The 18,738-nt window shown below is 40.0% G+C and overlaps 1 long non-coding RNA gene across 1 annotated transcript in view; it reads left to right on the forward strand.

Annotated features, from left to right (window-relative positions):
• Nucleotides 1-16,300, forward strand: part of LOC116534171 — a 21,000-nt gene extending 4,700 nt beyond the window's left edge. The window contains exons 2-3 of the long non-coding RNA XR_004261614.1: nucleotides 11,743-11,745; nucleotides 16,290-16,300. This is a non-coding gene — a long non-coding RNA (uncharacterized LOC116534171). The remainder of the gene's footprint in view (nucleotides 1-11,742; nucleotides 11,746-16,289) is intronic.
• Nucleotides 16,301-18,738: the final 2,438 nt, after the last annotated feature.

Raw genomic sequence — 18,738 nt, forward strand, 5'->3', positions numbered from 1 at the left:
ATTCCAAACAAGGCAAGGCAAGGCAAGACAAAGCAAGGCAAGGCAAGGTGATTCCGGGCAAGGCAAGCCAAGTCGACTCTAGACAATGAGATTCCCGGCAAAGCAAGGCAAGACATTTCCAGGCAAGGCAATTCCAGGCAGTTTGCACCATGTGCCTGGAAAAGCCGTGAACACTCAATGCCAGCCCGTGAAAGCAGCCAGGAGGAGGCTATACACTGCAAAGCCACAGGAGCAGAGCTGCCCCAAACTGTGGGAACCCACCTTTTGCATCAGCATTACCTGGATGTGAATGAGACATGGAGTAAAAGGAGATAATTTTGGAGCTTTAAGACTTTGCTGATCTGCTGGATTTTGGATTTGCATATGGCCTATAGCCCCTTTGTTTTGGCCAATTTCTCCCATTTGGGATGGCTGTATTTATCCAGCGTCTGTACCCTCATTGTATCTAGAAAGTAACTAACCTGCTTTTGATTTTACAGGCTCATTGGCAGAAGGAACTTGCCTTGTCTCTGCTGAGAATTTGGACTTCGGACTTCGGACTATGGACTTTTGAGTTAATGCTGAAATGAGTGAACACTTTGGGGAACTATTGGGAAGGCATAATTGTTCTTGAAATGTGAGGACATGAGATTTGGGAGGTGCCAGGGTGGAATGATATGGTCTGACTCTGTGTCCTCAACCATATCGCATCTTGAATTCCCATGTGTTGTGGAAGGGACCTGGTGGAAGGTAATTGAATCATGACAGCAGGTCTTTCTTGTGCTGTTCTCATGATAGTGATAGTAAATAGGTCTCATGAGAGCTGATGGTCTTAAAAAGAAGAATTTCCCTGCACAAGCACTCTCTCTTTTCTGCCACCACGTGAGATGTGCCTTTCACCTTCCACCATGATTGTGAGGCCTCCCCAGACACATAGAACTGTAAGTGCATTAAATCTCTTTCTTTTGTACATTGCTCAGTCTCTAATATTTCTTTATCAGCAGGGTGAAAACAGACTAATACAACAGTTTTTTTTTTTTATTGTACTTTAGGTTCTGGGGTACATGTGCAGATCATGCAGGATTGTTGCATAGGTACATACATGGCAAGGTGGTTTGCTACCTCTATCCCCCATCACCTATATCTGGCATTTCTCCCCATGTTTTCTTCACCTACTGCTGTCTCTCCCCTAGCCCCCCACAATGGACCCCAGTGTGTGATGCTCCCATCCCTGTGTCCATGTGTTCTCATTGTTCAACATCTGCCTATGAGTGAGAACAGTATTTTTAACTATAAGCTCTATGCTGGACAGTCAGATCTCTAGGACTTATCTTACATAATGGAAACTTTGTACCCTTTGACTAATACCAACTTTTCTGGATTACCAAGCTCTTCTTCAAGTGTTATTATCTCTTTGCAGTGAACACCAATTGTTCTGTAGGGCTACCCCCCACCCCATTGCCCCTTGGTGCTCACTATCCAACAGTCCCCAGTCCATGTGGTTACAGTGGAAAAAGCCATGTAAAAAGCATGCTGTGACCTTGTCTTCTCTCCCCATGCCCTGCAGCTGATGAACTAGGAACAGGCTCCTAATCCAACCAGCCAGAAACTGGAACTAAAAGACTTCCAACAGTCTGACTGTTCTATTGAGTGAATATTGGTAGTTGATGACTGACTGGTAGTTACTTCCTGCCATGTTGATTGGAAAACAGTGGCAGTTGATATACTGATATGAAAGAGGACTCCCTGTAGAGTGGACTGGTCCTTTATTGCAGTCCATGATCAAGTGTCAGCTGTAGCCTTGCCCTAGGAAGCTGTGAGGCATTCTTTCAACAATGGAATTAATTCTTCTTTTTCTTAAACAAATTGAAATGTTTATTAAAGCCTGTGTCCAACAAATATTAAGTTAAAACCTCACCAAATACAACTTAAAGGTTTTCTTTTTTTTTCTAATTTTTGGTTACAGCAAGCCATAATTTAAAATTCCATTGATCAGACTGGGTCCAAATAAGCAAATGGTTTTGTGAATCATTTGTATCCATTTTTGAGTGTGATTTATTGAATTTAAATTTTCAAATTATCCTCAGCAACACCCTCTTGAGAAACAGTTTTGAACTTTCTGATTGTCAAGATTCTTCCCAGGGGCTAGGATTTGATTAAAAAATACTTTTGAAAATACAACTTCAACCTAAAATTTTTGAATTTCATCAACTAGGATGAATTAAAAAAAATTTTTTTTTCCTGTTGGACAGTACTTCCCTATCTTCTAGGACAGCAGAAACTACAAGTGATTTTAGTAGAAAACCCAACATCGAGTCTGAGGAATCATGGTAAGAGAATTCAATATCCCTTCTGTGAGCTCCTGACCTTGCTTTGCCTGAGCTATTGATACATGAAGATGTGGAGATTTTCAATTAGAAGTAGTTTGGCTACCATTTATTTACCTCTGTAACTCAACAAAATATAAATGTCAGGCCTTTCAGGAGCTTCTGGAAGCTCCCATTCTTATACAAAACTATGACTCCATTCTGGTAGACTCTATTAGAACACCCAGAATTGGCACTACCTACCCCATTCACATCTCTACTCTCTCTTCTCCAACAGAGATTCAGTCTAATATTATTGTATTCTGCCTAACTCTTTTTTTTATCAACTCTGTTCTACATTTTCTGGAGCCATTCATCACTTCTTCCAATTTTTCTTTTTCATTTCTTTTTTCAAAAATTTTTTTCTCTTCTCTCATTCAAGCTGCATCATTTACTTATTTATTTATTTTTAACTTATAGAAATTCCTTCACTTGGCCAACTCAAAATTACTCCTAGCAAGAAACAGAGTGTCCAAGGACTCTGGTATTTTCCCTCACCGTCCAGTGATTTTGTCTTGTGTTTCATGGGATCATAAACTTTCCCAATCATCTATCATCGTTGCTTTTCCTTCTCAAAATCTAAAGCTATTTGATAATCTTCCATGTACTACATTGACAGAGACTGGGGGAAAATCATTTTCTTTAGTAGAAAACATGTCGTTGCATATAAATCTGGCTGCAAAAAGGGAAATATAGTGGGTGTTATTAAATCAGTAATTATCTCTCAAGAGCCATATCTTGGAAAGTTGCTTTTTAAAAAATTGTTTCCTTTCATTTCTTTCCAAACTAAGAGTGACTGAAAATGCCTCTAGATCTGGCTGTGACTCCTCCTAATATAACCAGTTGTTACAAAGCAAAATCATTAGCATGATGAAAAATTAATTAGAAAAGTCTGTTGCAATTTATAAATATGCATTTGTGATTAAATAAATCTGAAGTTTTGAGTTTTGCTTGGTGCCCTTAGGATGGATATTTTGCATGCTTGTAGCATACCAAACAAGAAACCTAATCAGATTGGTTCTGTCATAAATGGAAGCCATTTATTTGGCCTTAATTGGGATCTGAAAAGTTATTAAAGCATATTTTTGGAGTTTGTTCAAATTAATTACTGTGAAGCCAATGGATTTATAGCCAAGCTATTTTCTCAAAATATTTTTTTTCTGACCCAGCTGTACCTTGTTCTAACAAATGAAAATTATATGAATAGAGCACATATAATGAGCTATCACAGATGGAAAGAGAAGTGGAGTGACATAGGTTTAAGGCAAAGGTTTGGGAGGCTGTAAAATAAAACGGGTGTTTTTACGTTCATGCTCTCAGGACCCAATTTACTTATCTTTCTACTGTGTTTCCACTAGAAGAAACAAAACACATTTACTACAAGGAGCACCTTGTTATTCAGTTGATTTTAGAGAAATATAGCTTTATGTTCTAATTCTAGCCTTGTCCTTACTATATAATAAGGAGGCAAGTAAAAGCAGCTTTAATTTCTTAAGCCTCTGATTTATATGCCTGTAGAAGCTAGGATACTCTACATTCAGGTTAAGAGATTCAGGATAGAATTAACTTATAGAAACCTAGAGTTTGATTAAGTGATGACTTAGAATTTTTAGTGAGAGGGGAGTCTAGGTATCTATAGTCCTTATTCTTTCTCTAAATTCTGTATATTGTCTATCTGGGTTGGAATGACAATTTGTAACAAATGAAATTCATGATTATCTTTAAAAATGCCTGAATTTAAGGCATCTGTTAGTGTATGACATTGATGTCATCTTCAATCTAGGTGGTGACCCCTATAGAACTCCTGACTCCCTAAACCAGTGACCGCAGCTTTCACATTACTGGTGGCAATTACTTGATTCATAGAACCATTTTATGAGTCAATATCAAATCATCAATTCTTCCTTGGGAATAGTGGACTTCTAAGGAGGTGTAAACATTATTATTTTCATTAGCTCTACATACATTGGCATTGTCGATGATGTCTGCATCTAGTAGTCTAAGAAGCAACCAGATGTGTGCACTTTATACATGTTTGTTTTCTAGAATTCATCCAAATAAATTTTGTAAAAGAGATAAATTTTCAGAGTTATTTTTGTGCAAGGATCAGCAAACATTTCTCATCACCTTCTGATTTCTATTGCCCTCCGCCATTCTCTCTCCCTGGTATTGCTCCTGTTACAATATAAGTTTCTCTCTGGGGCAATTTCAATAGCTGTCAGCCTTTTCTTAGGCACAGACAATCATGTTTCCGACCATGCCCTCACCAACTTATTGAAATAAAAAGGAAATAAAATTACGCAAGAAAGCATCTGTATTATAATACAATACCACATTATAAGCTTCAAAAGTCAGGAATGATTTTTATAAAAATCCAATTTACTTCAATTTGAGAGTAGTTCAGGGTGATATGTAACTCAATCAATAATTATTCAATTAAGGAATAAATGAGTAGGTGTAAAACCACCTTACTAGAGTATGTTGCACACCACTGAGAGGGCCTTGAGAGCACATCTCAAATGTTCTGTATTTGAAGAGTGAAGTCTGAAGATACAGGTGGTTTCCTAAAAATAGGAAAAAAAAAACAAAAAACAAAAAACAAAGGAGACCTTCCAGAAGCTATTATTGGTACCTGACCTCTAATTTCACTTCCAACAAAGGATATAGAATATCCAAAGGAAAATGTATATGATGGGAGAACAAGAAAATGTTTTGCTAAGAGTTATTTTTTGAAGCTTCAAACAGAAGGCCACAGTCAGGAGAAAAATCATAAAGTAATTCACCCAATACTCCAACCTAGCATGGCATAAGAAAGGCTGGACCTCTGAGAATCTGGAAAAAACAGACACTTGAGTGGAATTGTGCCTGGAACCTGCAACAGAAGAGAGCAATGAGGCTGGCTATGGCACTTCATGCAGATTCATGGATGAGATTAAAGTGATCCTAAGAAGCTCCCAGAAAAGAGGTCCTGATAAAACCAAATGTAAATCCTATCTGTAGCAAAAAGGTCCCAAATGCAGCACCTTGGAACTTCTACAGATTAAATTCTTAAAAGTACAATTTTATAAATAAAAAATATAAAATATGCAAGAAAACTGTCAGCAGAAATAAAACAATGTAAAAACACTCTCCTTGCTGTACCCACCCAATTACTTCAGATACTGGAAATACAGACACAGTATGCAAAATATCTTATGAGATCTTTGAAGAAATAAATGATTATTAAAAACTAGCAAGAAACAAGTCAAAATGTCTTATGGGCTGACTGTATTCCTCCTCAGAAAATTTCATATCCAGAAGTCCTAACCCCCAGTACATTAGCATGTGACCCTCTTTGGAAATAGGGTTGTTGTAGGTGTAATTAGTTAAGATGAGGTAATACCGAAATAATGTGAGGTTGTGATGGTTAATTTTATGTGTCAATTTGACTGGGCTACAGAGTGCCCAGATATTTAATTAAACATTATCCTGGGTGTGTCTGTGAGGGTGTTTCCTGGTGAGATTAACATTGGAATTAGTAGAGTAAGCAAAGCAGATTGTCCTCTTCAATGAGGGTGGGCCTCATCAATCTGTTGTTGAAGACCTGAATAGAATCAGGAAGAATATGTTCCTTTTGCAAGGCTGCCTTTGAGCTGGGACACTGGTCTTCTTCTGCCTTAGGACTCAAAGTAGAAACTTACACTATTAGTTCTCCTGGTACTAAGGCCTTTGGTCTAAGCTAGAACTGTACTGTTAGCTCTGTGGGGTCTCCTGCTTGCCAACTGCAGGTATTGGGGAGTCTCAGCCTCATACCCATCTGTGGCAATTACACACACATACATAAATACATGTGCACATGCATGTGTACACACACACACACACACACACACATTCTGTTGGTTCTGATTCTTTGGAAAACCTAGACTAACATACAGCAATTAATCCAATTTGACTGCTGCTATAAAAAGCAGGAATTTAGAAATAGACACGCATACACCAAGAACACTGTGTGAAAATGAAGGCAGAGACTGGGGTGATGCATATGCAGGCAAAGAGACCCCAAAGATGACCATAAATCCACTAGAAGGTAGGAAGAGAGGCATAAAGTAGATGTTCCCTCATAGCCTTAGAAGAGATCAACCCTGACGACACCTAGAACTTGCCATCCTCATCTAAAAAACTGTGAGGCAATAAATTTCTATTTGATTGGTGACACTGTTATAGCATTATGACCACAGGAATCCACTATCCAAGCAGCCAGGATATTTACTTTAAAATAAATAAATGTAACTTTGGGGAATAGTAATATAATTGTCCAAATTCAAAATACAGCAAATAGTGTATCAGCCAGGGTTATGTACATGAGATAGAAACCAACAATTTTAGGAGCAGGCAGGAAAGATTTAATTCAAGGAAATGGGTTGATTTTTGAATTGTTTTGTTTCCTGAAATGGCTCCCAAACCACCAGCACTGACCTACCATCGTTAGTGCTAAGCCAGAATTCATAAATTATTTCCAGGGCCACCATGATACATGCTGCTCATTTTCAGGAAGCCAGAGAATGGAGAAAGCTCTGACCTAAGGATGAGGGTAGCAGATCAGGAAGACAGATCCTCTGTCACCACCATTGTCATTGAGTGTCAGCACACAGGGAACTGGAGAGGGGGCTATGCCATGTCACAGGTGATCCTTACATTCCTGAGACCCTCCTAGTCTGCAGCAGCAACCAGGGCTCCACCTCAGTTCTACATTTCAAATCTCATGCAAAAACATCTAGTATCCTAGTTTTAATAGCATCTTTGAAATACAGTCATTTCCTACTTTAAGGTTTCTACCCAAAAAGTAGCTTGGATGTGAAATGAGTGAGTCAACCCAGCATACACAGTGGAAGGAGGTTTAGAAATGGGTTAAACACAGAGAAGATAGAGCTAGTGTGCACAGCACAGACCCAAAGAAGCACTCAGGATGCTTACTGATTTGAGGAGATGGGAAATATAAACATTAAAGGACATTGAGAGGAGAATATGAATATCTAAAATTATATCTATTTGCATACTAGAAGCAGGGAGAACAGAAAATATGAATTATTTAAAGTTATGGTTTCTGATAATTGTTAAAACCTGTGAGAAACATGAGCCACAAATATAAGAAACACAAGGCATGCAAAGTAGCCTAAATAAAAAGAAATCCAACCCTGGACACATTGTCTTTAGTTGGCTGAATACCAAAAACAGAATGACAGCCTTACAAGCAGTCAGAGAGAAAAGTTGTACCATTCATTAAAGAATGACTGTTAGACAATAGTAATGTTCCAAAAGCAAAAAAGGAAAAAAAAAATGAAGTAATATCTTCAAAGAACTAAGATAAAATAACTACCAACAAAAGATTGGGTATTCACAAAACTCAATCTCAAGGATAAACATACTTTCAAATACACAAACAAAAATCAGAATAGAATTATTTTTTTATTTCAGAAAATAATGGAGTATTTACTTCAGATTTATTTGTTTATGTATTTCTATTTTATAACAGCCGTTTATTTTGGAAAAATGAAACAAATAAGGAAGATCTAAAAACTGATAAGGATAAACAATCACAAAATATGCATAAACATGAGTAAATACAAACAGACAGTGCCTGAAGAAAATAATCATAATCATAATATTGTCAAATCTGAGGTTTATAAAATAAGCCAAAACAAAAACGTTGAAGAAATATCATTTGTAAATCATAAGAGTAATAAAATCCTATCCTCTTAGGAAGAGTGAGTAAGCAAGGTACAATACCCGCTATAAAAATCCAACATGACATAAAGTCCAGTAGAATAAAGTGAGATAAACAAAACTGAAAAAACAACAGAGTAAAAGTAATTCATTCAAAAAAAAAAAAAAAAAGGAAAGTGAAGGTGAGGAGGCAGATGAAACCTAACAAAAAGTGGAAGATTGTGATAAATTAAAAATCCCCAATATAAGTCCAATATTCTAAATAATATAAACAGACAAAACCATTTATTAGGGAGAGAGAGGAGGGGGTGGGGCTGGTGGGGAGGGTGGGGAGGGAAAACATGGGGAGAAATGCCAGATATGATATGTACCTAAATTAAAAAATAATAATAATAAAATATATATATATATATATATATATTAGATTTTTAAACAACCACATCTATCTTCTGTTTGTAAGAGATCCAACCCAGACATATTAAAATTAAAAATATGGAAAAAGATGACCAGGTGTGGTTGCTCATGCCTGTAACCCAGCACTTTGGGAGGCCGAAGTGGGCTGATCACCTGAGGTCAGGAGCTTGAGACCAGTCTGGCCAACATGACAAAACTCCATCTCTACTGAAAAATACAAAAATTAGCCAGATGCACAGTGGCACACACCTGTATTCCCAGCTACTGGGGAAGCTGAGGCAGGAGAATCGCTTGAACCCAGAAGGCAGAGGTTGTGGTGAGCTGTGATTGCACCACTGCACTTTAGCCTGGGTAACAGAGCCAGACTCTATCTCAAAAATAAAAATTAAAAAAATAGAAATATGGAAAAAGGCTTGCCAGAAAGATAATAACTAAAATGTGGCAGGCTTAGTTTTTAAATGTCATGTGAAATAGAGATCATGTCCTACATAGAATTTCATGGTGTAGATGTCCCACATTTTCTTTATCCAGTCTATTCTTGATAGGCCTTTGGGTTGATTCCATTTCTTTGCTATTGTGAATATTGCTGCAGTGAATATACACATGGATATATCTTGTAATGGAATGATTTGCATTCCTTTGGGTATATACCCAGTAATGAGATTGCTGGGTCAAATGGTACTTTTGGTTCTAGATCTCTGAGGAATCGTCACACTGTCTTCTGCAATGGTTGAATTAATTTACATTCCCACCAACAATGTAAAAGTATCCCTATTTCTCTGCAACCTCGCCAGCATCTGTTGTTTCTTGACTTTTTAATAATTGCCATTCTAACTGGTGTGAGATGGTATCTCTCATTTACTGTCTCAAGCAAACAAACAGTTAATGAAGGTTGATAAAATTTGAATCACATAGTAACAAAGGCTGACCATAGAACCCTCACCTAACCATTTGAGATTAAGAACAAAATATTCTCAAGTACGCACGAAATTTAAAACAAAACAAAATCTTACCACATTCTAAAAGCAAGTTTCAACAAACTTCAAGTACTCAGTAGCATACAAAGGTTTTGGGACATAATGCATTTGTATGAAAAACCATATTTTTTCAAAACCATGGTTAAGTACGCGCACCTCTTTGTGCTCATGCTCTTTGACAGCATCTACCTCACTGAATTTGGACTTGGTCTCATGACTTACAGCAAACCTGAAAACGTTCTTGTGCATGTCTACTTCCTCTCATGCTTCCTCTCTTGTGGACCCAAAGCACTGATTGAGAACAAGCCTAGGGTACCATGCCGGGGGCCTGTGGAAGGTGACAAGAATAATCAAGGTTATCATAGACCAGCTTAAAACCAGCAGGTGTACAAATAGATGATCCCACCCAGCCAGAATTAGTAAAGGTGCACATGTAACCTACACAGAGCACAGATACATGAGTGAGACCAGACAACATTGGGCAAACTGCTTAGACCATCCATAGACACATAAGCAATAATAAATTGTTATAACAAACCATTTGGCTTGGAGGGTCCTTAGTGTTTGATATTATAAATAATGTGGGTATATTATATTCTTGATGTAAAATTGTAGAATAAAACATTAAAATTATTCAAAAATAGGTACTATCAAATCACTTTACATCTCCAACTGGTTATCAGAGAAACATGTAACTTAAAAACTCAATCTTGTGAATACAAGAAAGTGATGTTATATTTCATGTTGTTATACTTTGCATTTAAAGTAAAAATTATTTAATCGTATGTAGAATGTATCCTGAAGGAGCTAAAAAAGTAGTAAACAGAAAATAAAAGTTTTAATTTTCTAGGATATTATCACTTATGTGTCTATGCGTAGCCTTAGAATCTCATCCAATGGTGTCTGGTGTTACTCATATGTCTGTGCTTTGTGTGTGTTACATAAGCATCTTTGCTGATTCTGGCTGAATGAAATCATATATTTGGACACTCACTGGCTACCTGTATGTACACTGGATATTTATAAATATTTATGAAATACCACCCATGTGCCACACCCCTGGACATGAGCCCATTCATTGAGCTCAGGGATTCCACAGGGATTGTAGAGCTGATGAAAACAAGCGTGTCTCTGTGGTTTCAGAGAGATTAAGTGCCAGCCTTTATGCAGCTTGAGTAATTTATTTAGTGGATGCACCTGCTTCTGTCAGCTGTGAAACATTTGGTAAGATGACCTGAGGCTCATTCCACCTGCTTCATGTCACCTGAATGACACGCAGAGAGGGAGAAAGTCAGATGTAGGAGATGGACATTCTGGCGCCTTTTAAGTGTCAGCAATCACTATGGAAACCCTCTGGATGTTGTACTGAGGAAAGTCTATCTTCAGAGAGTTCAAAGGATAAGTTTTTGTGATAGGGGTGTATTCCAGGAGGGCCTTGACAGTGACACAAGTCTCTCAAAACCCATGTGGCAAATCATTTTTTTTTTCTTCTTGAGAATGAGTCTCACTGTATCACCCAGGCTGGAGTGCAGTGGCACAATCTCAGCTCACTGCAACCTCTGCCTCCTGGGTTCAAGTGATTCTCCTGTCTCAACCTCCTGAGGAGCTGGGATTACAGGCACCCACTACCATTCCTGGCTAATTTTTGTATTTTTAGTAGGGATGAGGTTTTACCATTTTGGCCAGGCTAATCTCAAACTCCTAACGTCAAGTGATCACCCGCTTTGGCCTCCCAAAGTGCTGGGATTACAGGCATTAGACACCATGCCCAGCCCCCATGTGGCAAATCTTAATAATGGAAGGGTGCCACCATGAGTGACTCTCTCACAAGGGGGACAGCTCAACACAATGCTCTAAAGTGAGCCCAAAATTGCACAAAGCAAAACTTAGGTTTACATCTGGGCGCAAAAATGCAGTTCCATTGACTTCATAGTGAATCAGCGCAAATTATGGAATGTTTACTTTATACCAGGTTCTAGGCCCAGAACTGGGGATCCAAGGGTAAATGTGAAAGAACACCTGCCTTTGAAGAGAAAACAGGATAAAGTGCTCATGGAAATGAAGAGAGAGAAGCTTCATGGCGTGTGCTATGTAAGGATATATGGAAGCAGCAGGAAGATAGGAAAAAACTAACCCAGTATGTGAGGTAGGAGTGGGTAAAAGGGAAAGTGGGTATCTTTCTAAGAAGACTTCCTTGAAGCAGGATATTGCATCAATAATGTAACTGTGGTTTAAAGCTGCCTGGGCTTCAGTTCCATGTATGCACCTTAGAGGCTTTGGGATGCAAATTTATTTCAAATAAGGATGTTACAAAAATTAAATGAGATATACACTGCCTGGCATTTAGTAACTGCTCAATGTATATTATTTTTTTACTGTTTTTCTAGTCATAGCCATCATTCATTGAGAACTTAGTATGAATTATGTAATCAGTCATGTTATTTATTTTACTAAATAACATGAATTGTCACCACAACACCTCTACCCTATAAGCACTGCAATTATTACCAGTTTATGTTGGAGGAAATTATGACACAGTGTGTCTAGGTGGGGTCAATCTCTTGAAGCTCATAAGTAGCAGAACTTGTAGTCAAATCCAGTCTGACTGCATAGTTTCATTCTTAACAAATATACTCTACAGTCATAATAATAATAATAACAAGAACAACAGAGGACAGTTGCATCTTGCTTAGTGTGTGGCAAACACTGTTCCATCTTCTAACTTATATCTCACTTAATTTTCCTAATAAACTGGTGAAGTCAGTGTTATCATCTACATTGAGTAGACGAGGAAAATCAGACATCCAGAGTTACACAGCTTGCTAAAAGTCATGTAGATAGTAGACGGCAGAGCCTAATGTGGACTCACACAGGCTGGGGCTATATTCTGTAAGCTTAACCAAACTTCTAGGTCAGTGATACGGTTCAGCTCTGTGTCCACACCCAAACCTCATCTTGTAGCTCCCATAATTTCCATGTGTTGTGGGAGGGACCCAGTGGAAAATGATTAAATGATGGGGGAAGGTCTTTCCCATGCTGTTCTCATGATAGTGAATGGGTCTCACAAGATCTGATGCTTTAAAAATGGAAGTTGCCCTGCACACACTCTCTGTGTGTGCCTGTTGCCATCCATGCATGTAAGATGTGACTTGCTTCCTCTTGCCTTCTGCCATGATTGTGAGGCTTCCCCAGCCATGTGGAACTGAAAGAGGTCCATTAAACCTCTTTTTCTTCTTAGTCTAGGTTACATCTTTATCAGCAGCATGAAAATAGACTAATATAGCAAACTGGTACTGGGAGTGGGGTGCTGCTGTAGATACCTGAAAATATGGAAGTGACTTTGGAACTGGGTAACAGGCAGGGCTTGGGATAGTTTGGAGGGCTCAGAGGAAGACAGGAAAATGTGGGAAAGTTTAGAACTTCCTAGAGATTTGTTGAATGGCTTTGCCTAAAGTGCTGATAGTGATATAAACAATAAAGTCCAGTCCTCATGTCCTCAGATAGAAATGAGGAACTTGTTGGAAACTGGAGCAGAGGTGACTCTTTTTATGTTTCAGCAAAGAGACTGGTGATATTTTGCACCTGCCCTTGAGATTTGTGGAAGTTTGAACTTGAGAGAGATGATTTTGGATTTCTGGTGGAGGAAATTTCTAAGCAGCAAAGCCTTCACCATGTGACTTTGATGCTGTTAAAGGCATTCAGCTTCATAAAGGAAGCAGACCATAAAAGTTTGGAAAATTTGTGACCTAACAATGCCATGGAAAAGAAAATCCAATTTCTGCAGTGAAATACAAGCTGGCTGCAGAAATTTGTATAAGTAATGAGGAGATGAATATTAATCAACAAGACATTGAGGAAAATGACTCCAGGGCATTTCAGAGACCCTATTGGCAGCCCCTTCCATCATAGGCCCAGAGGCCTAGGCGGGAAAAGTAGTTTTGTGGTCCGGGCCCAAGGTGCCCATGCTATGTGCAGCCTGGGGACTTAGTGCCCTGCATCCCACCCACTCCAGCTGTGGCTGAAAGGGGCCAACGTATAGCTTGAGCCATGACTTCAGAGGGTACAAGCCTCAAGCCTTAGCAGTTTCCACATAGTGTTGAACCTGTGAGTGCACAGAAGTCAAGAACTGAGGTTTGGGAACCTCTGCCTAGATTTCAGAAGATGCATAGAAACGCCTGGATTCCCAGCCACACATTTGCTGTAGGGGTGGGGTCCTCATGGAGAACCTCTGCTAGGGCAATGCAGAAAGGAAATGTGGAGTGGGAGCCCCCATGACAGTCCCTACTAGGGCACTGCCTAGTGGAGCTGTGAGAAGAAGGCCACCATCCTCCAGATCCCAGAATGATAGATCCATTGACAGCTTGCACTGTGAACCTGGAAATGTCACAGACACTCAATGCCAGACTGTGAAGGCAGCTGGAAGGAAGGCTATACCCTGTAAAGCCACAGGGTCAAAGCTGCCCAAGATTATGGGAGCCCACCTCTTGCATGACCTGGGTGTGAGACATTGTGTCAAAGGAGATCTTTTTGGAGTATTAAGATTTGATTGTCCCACTGGATTTTAGACTTGCATGGGGCCTGTAGCCCCTTTGTTTTGGCCAATTTCTCCCATTTGGGACGGGTGTATTTACCCAATGCCTCTACCCCCATTGTATATAGGAAGTAACTAACTTGCTTTTGATTTTATGGGCTCATATGTGGAAGGGACTTGCCCTGTCTTGGATGAGACTTTAGACTGTGGACTTTTGAGTTAATGCCGAAATAATTTGAGACTTTTGGGGACAGTTGGGGAGGCATGATTGTTTTTGAAATGAGAAGATGTGAGATTTGGCAGAGGCCAGAGGTGGAATGATATGGTTTGGCTTTCCGTCCACACCCATATCCCATCTTGTAACTCCCATAATTCCCACTTGTTGTGGGAGGGACCCCACTGAAGAGAATTGAATTAAGGGGGCAGGTCTTTCCCATGCTGTTCTGGTGATAGTGAATGGGTCTCACAAGACCTGATGGTTTTAAAAAAGGTAGTTGCCCTGCACAAGGTCTCTCTCGCTCTCTTTTTTTTTTGCTGACACCATCTGTGTAAGATGTGACTTGCTCTTCCTTGCCTTCTGCCATGATTGTGAGACCTCCCCAGCCATGTAGAGCTATAAGTCCATTAAACCTCTTTTTCTTCCCAGTCTAGGATACATCTTCATCAGCAGCTTGAAAACGGACTAATACAGTCAGATTCTCTGAGATGGAGAGTAGTGTGCCTGTGGTAAACTGGCAAGTGTTTTCAGGATCAACACCTGCAAAGGAATGAAGAAAACAGGATCCAGCAAAAAGAAAGGGTGAACTGAAATCCGGTCACAAGCAGACCTCAGCACATACCATCAAGAAGCTGTGGAGATGGGATCAAACTTCAAAGTTGTCCCAAGAAGAAAAGGAAGTCCTGGGTTTACTTTGTTGCATTTGAGGTTATATAAGCAGTCTCTAAGGACTACACAGCTGAATAAGACAGCAAGTTGAGCTGATGGCAATCCCCAGGAAAAGATTCAGCTGTGTCAATAGCCAGCATTCTCAGCACCTGGTCCTTCATCCCAGTCTGATGATTCTGTCTGCCCAACCCTACTCTTTCTCCTATTACTTCACTTATCTCACACACACACAAACAAACACACACAAACACACACACACACACACACACACACACACACACACACACACACACAACCCTTGGCATTCTCAAATCTATCTGAGCATTTGCTTCCCAGAGACTGCAACCAGCACACTCCTGCAAAGAGAACATCAGTTGTCATCAACTTGTGACCAAGCGCTGCTTGGTGTCCTCAGAGGATGGTACCAGGCTGGAGTTTCAGCAGTGATCTCTCCTATGGCAGTTTTGACATCTATTCATACGCTTTCCCAGGGTCCTTGCAGTCAGTGAGAATTCTGTACCACAGAGAATGTCTTTGTATAGCCAGATCCTCCCGTATCAAACCTTACCTTCTTCCCCACGTCAATCCAGCAGCCTCAGGGTAAAGCCTCATATGAACTCTCCCAATTCCTGTCAGCACAGTTGGCTCTGTCTTGCAACGCCTCTTCAGTTTAATCTCCTTTCCCCTCAGGAAGCCCAGCAATTTCTCAGTTGAGCTATGCTAGGACTCCACCGTTGCTCTTGGCCTGACCTCCAGAAAGAGAGGTTCAGCTACAGCCAGAAGAAGGCCCATATTGTCAAGGCTTCTGCATTGCTGTCAAGCAAGAAGGGAGAACTAGCTGTTGCACAGAAAGGAAAGGGGGGTGAGCATGTCTGCAAGACAAGAGTGTTCATTGAAATCTATGTGTTAAATCTTTTAATGTGTTTATCTAAGTGGAAGGACCCTCAATTTCAGAGTCCTTCTTCACAATTAGGACGCTGACTTTGACCTAGTGGACTTGCTGAAATTAAGACCAACTGCCTTTGAAGGCCAATTACCCTTAAAATAATGTCCTAGGCCTCTTCACTATTTTTCTCTTTGCCTTGGAGTACAGTTTATTACCCCCAGTCAAAAAATCCTAAATCTAAAATGCTCTACACATGAAACTTTTAGGGCACTGACATGATACCACATGGGTGGCTGAGATAGTGACACTTTTGCTTTTTGATGGTTCAGTACACACACACTTTGTTTTATGCACATAGTTATTAAAAATCCTGTATAAATTACCTTTGGGCAATGTGTATAAGATAGCTCTGAAATATTAATAAATTTTGTGTTTAGACTTTGTTTCTTTCCCCAAGAGATCTCATCATGTATATGCAAATATTCCAAAATCTGAAAAAGAAAAAAAATCCAAAACCTGAAATACTCCTGGTCCAATTTTGGGTAAGGGGTATCCAACCTATATATGAAATTATCTATATATGTTTCCAAGGAGGACTCTGACTTTCAAACTTAACTTTCAGTTAGTGGTTAATCACTCTCAGCCTTTTATTGTCTTTTGCCTTGAGCTATACACATTTAATTATTCAATTCCATCATTCTTATAATCACCAATCTCCTAAATCTCTCCGAAGTCTCAGGTATTGCACCTGCTAGTACATTCCCGTTCAGTACTCTATTTCCCTTCATCAGTTCACCATGCATAGATGCTGTCAGAAGTACTGAATCCCTGGGGCTCCCACGCTTCCCCTGACCCGTGACGGGATCTGCATTGCTAGCCCCATAAGATGATTCAACTCCAGAGTTCCATTTTCTAGTCTGATTTCTTGGACCACTTCTGCAAATTCCCTGAGTAGCTGTGTTTTCATGAAGAAAATGTACTTGGAAATGTTCTCCAGAATACAGACTTGGAAGAAGAAAAGCAGAAATGGACCTGTGATGTGGTGGCTACAAAATCCAAGGTGGATGCCAATTGACATTCTGCAGTGGGAGTGGTCCTTTGGAGTTGTTTGAAATTGAAGACAAAGGGCTTTTGTACACACACAACCTCTCCTTAGTCATGTGTTGCCTCTGGAAAAGAAATATAATATTGGTAGAGGCAGTTCCCCTATGCCAAAAGGACTCAACTGTGTGCCGTGGGTATATGACTCTTCCTGAAGCTGGGACAATGAGTGCTGTGGTGGTATATCTTACAGTTTGTGTGTTTTACTCATCAAGAGGTTACAGTAGAATCTATATCTGAACAGCAAATGGGCATTAGTTGGATGAGAGGTGTGGGAGGTGGGGGCAGAGGAGAACCGTGCACCCCAGGGTGAGAAAAGGCTGGACACATAATGGATTCACATTGAGCTTCACTATGGGGCATCATGTCATATAATGTAACACCAGTCACCCTCATTCCCTTTTAACAAAAGTTTCTCATTTGTGTGAAGTTGATGGCCTAGAAGGGTTGAGAAAAGTCCCTTTCAGTCTTGCCAGTGGCAGGAAAAGGCAGGAGTAGTAACATCAGAAAAGGGAAAAGGAATCCTAGTGTCGAGGACCTGCCACGCTCCAGTATCTTTGCAGCCTCTGAGAGAGTTAAATAAAAAAATCCATGCTGCCGCAGGCCAAGAGGAAGTTAGACAATGCAACAGAGGAAGTGTCAAGTGGTCGATATCTTTTGCACAATGAGGAGTCTTTTTCAGTTGAACCCAACTTGTTATCTGCTCTCTACCTGCCCCAAATCCTCATGAATCAAAACGCCCCCATTTGTTATGCAATAGGTGAGAGAAACAACACTGATCAGAGAGGCCGAGTTACCTATTGGAGGACAAGCAGGAAAGAGGTGCCAGGCCTGGGAATAAAAGCCGTAGCCAGTACTGTACAGTGAGAACTATAGAGACAGGGTCTCCTAATGCTGTGTGAAGTTGCCAACTCAGGTTGCTGAAAGTGTAGAAACTCAATTCTCTCAGTGCTGAAATTATACACCTCGACCAGCTGCCCAGAGAGAATTCAAAGTCCTCTGTTGTTGATAGAAATAGTCCTGATATGACCCTCATGTTGAATGCACGGGGCGCCTCCTATGTGCCTGGCTCTGTTCTAGCTGCTTTTTACACGTGCCAACTCATGAGATCTGGCATGCTGCGAAGTGAGCACTGCTGGCCCCACACGGTACAGATGAAGTCAATGAAGCACAGAGAACTGAAGGGATTTTTCCAAGATGATACAGCGTGTTAATGGAAGAGCCTGGGTTAAATTCAGGCATCTAGGAATACATCCTCAAGCTGAAAAATGTTAAAGTAAGAATGTGATTATCACAAAAGTCAGGGTAGGACAGGGTTGAGGAGAAATGGTTTTGGTTGGAAAGAGGAACGTGGGCTGTTACAAAGTTCAGAAAATCCTATTACTTGTTGGGCGGTGCTTACATTAGCACTGTTGACTCTTTGGGCTGGATAATTCTTTGTTGTAAGAGCTGTCTTATGAGGCTAGGATGTGGAACAGCTTTCGTGGACGCCTCTAACTGGATACCAGAAATACGTTCTCCTGCAGTTGTGAAAACCAAAAAATGTATCTAGACTGCCAAATGTCTCGTAGGGTGCAAATTCTCCCATAAGTTGATAACCACTGGTTAGCTATGAAGTTTACACAATCAGAATTGGTGATGCACACATTTATGCTATGTACATTTCTGCATGTTTGCTGTATTTCTCATTAAAGTAAGTTCAAACAAAAAAGAATCTAGTGTGTACTTGCTATGGAGTAGGTGTTAAAGCTGTGATTTATTTTTCATTCCTCTTCCAGATCCAATATTTTCTATTCCTGAACATATCTAGGAGGACTTCTGTGGCATTTCTCCGCCTGATCCCAGCTCCACAACTCAGACCCTCCTTTAATTCAAGCTGATATTGTCATGTATCA

Source organism: Sapajus apella, unplaced genomic scaffold (assembly GCF_009761245.1).
Source record: "Sapajus apella isolate SASKATOON/1434 unplaced genomic scaffold, GSC_monkey_1.0 scaffold3, whole genome shotgun sequence".
Taxonomy (NCBI): Eukaryota; Metazoa; Chordata; class Mammalia; order Primates; family Cebidae; genus Sapajus; species Sapajus apella.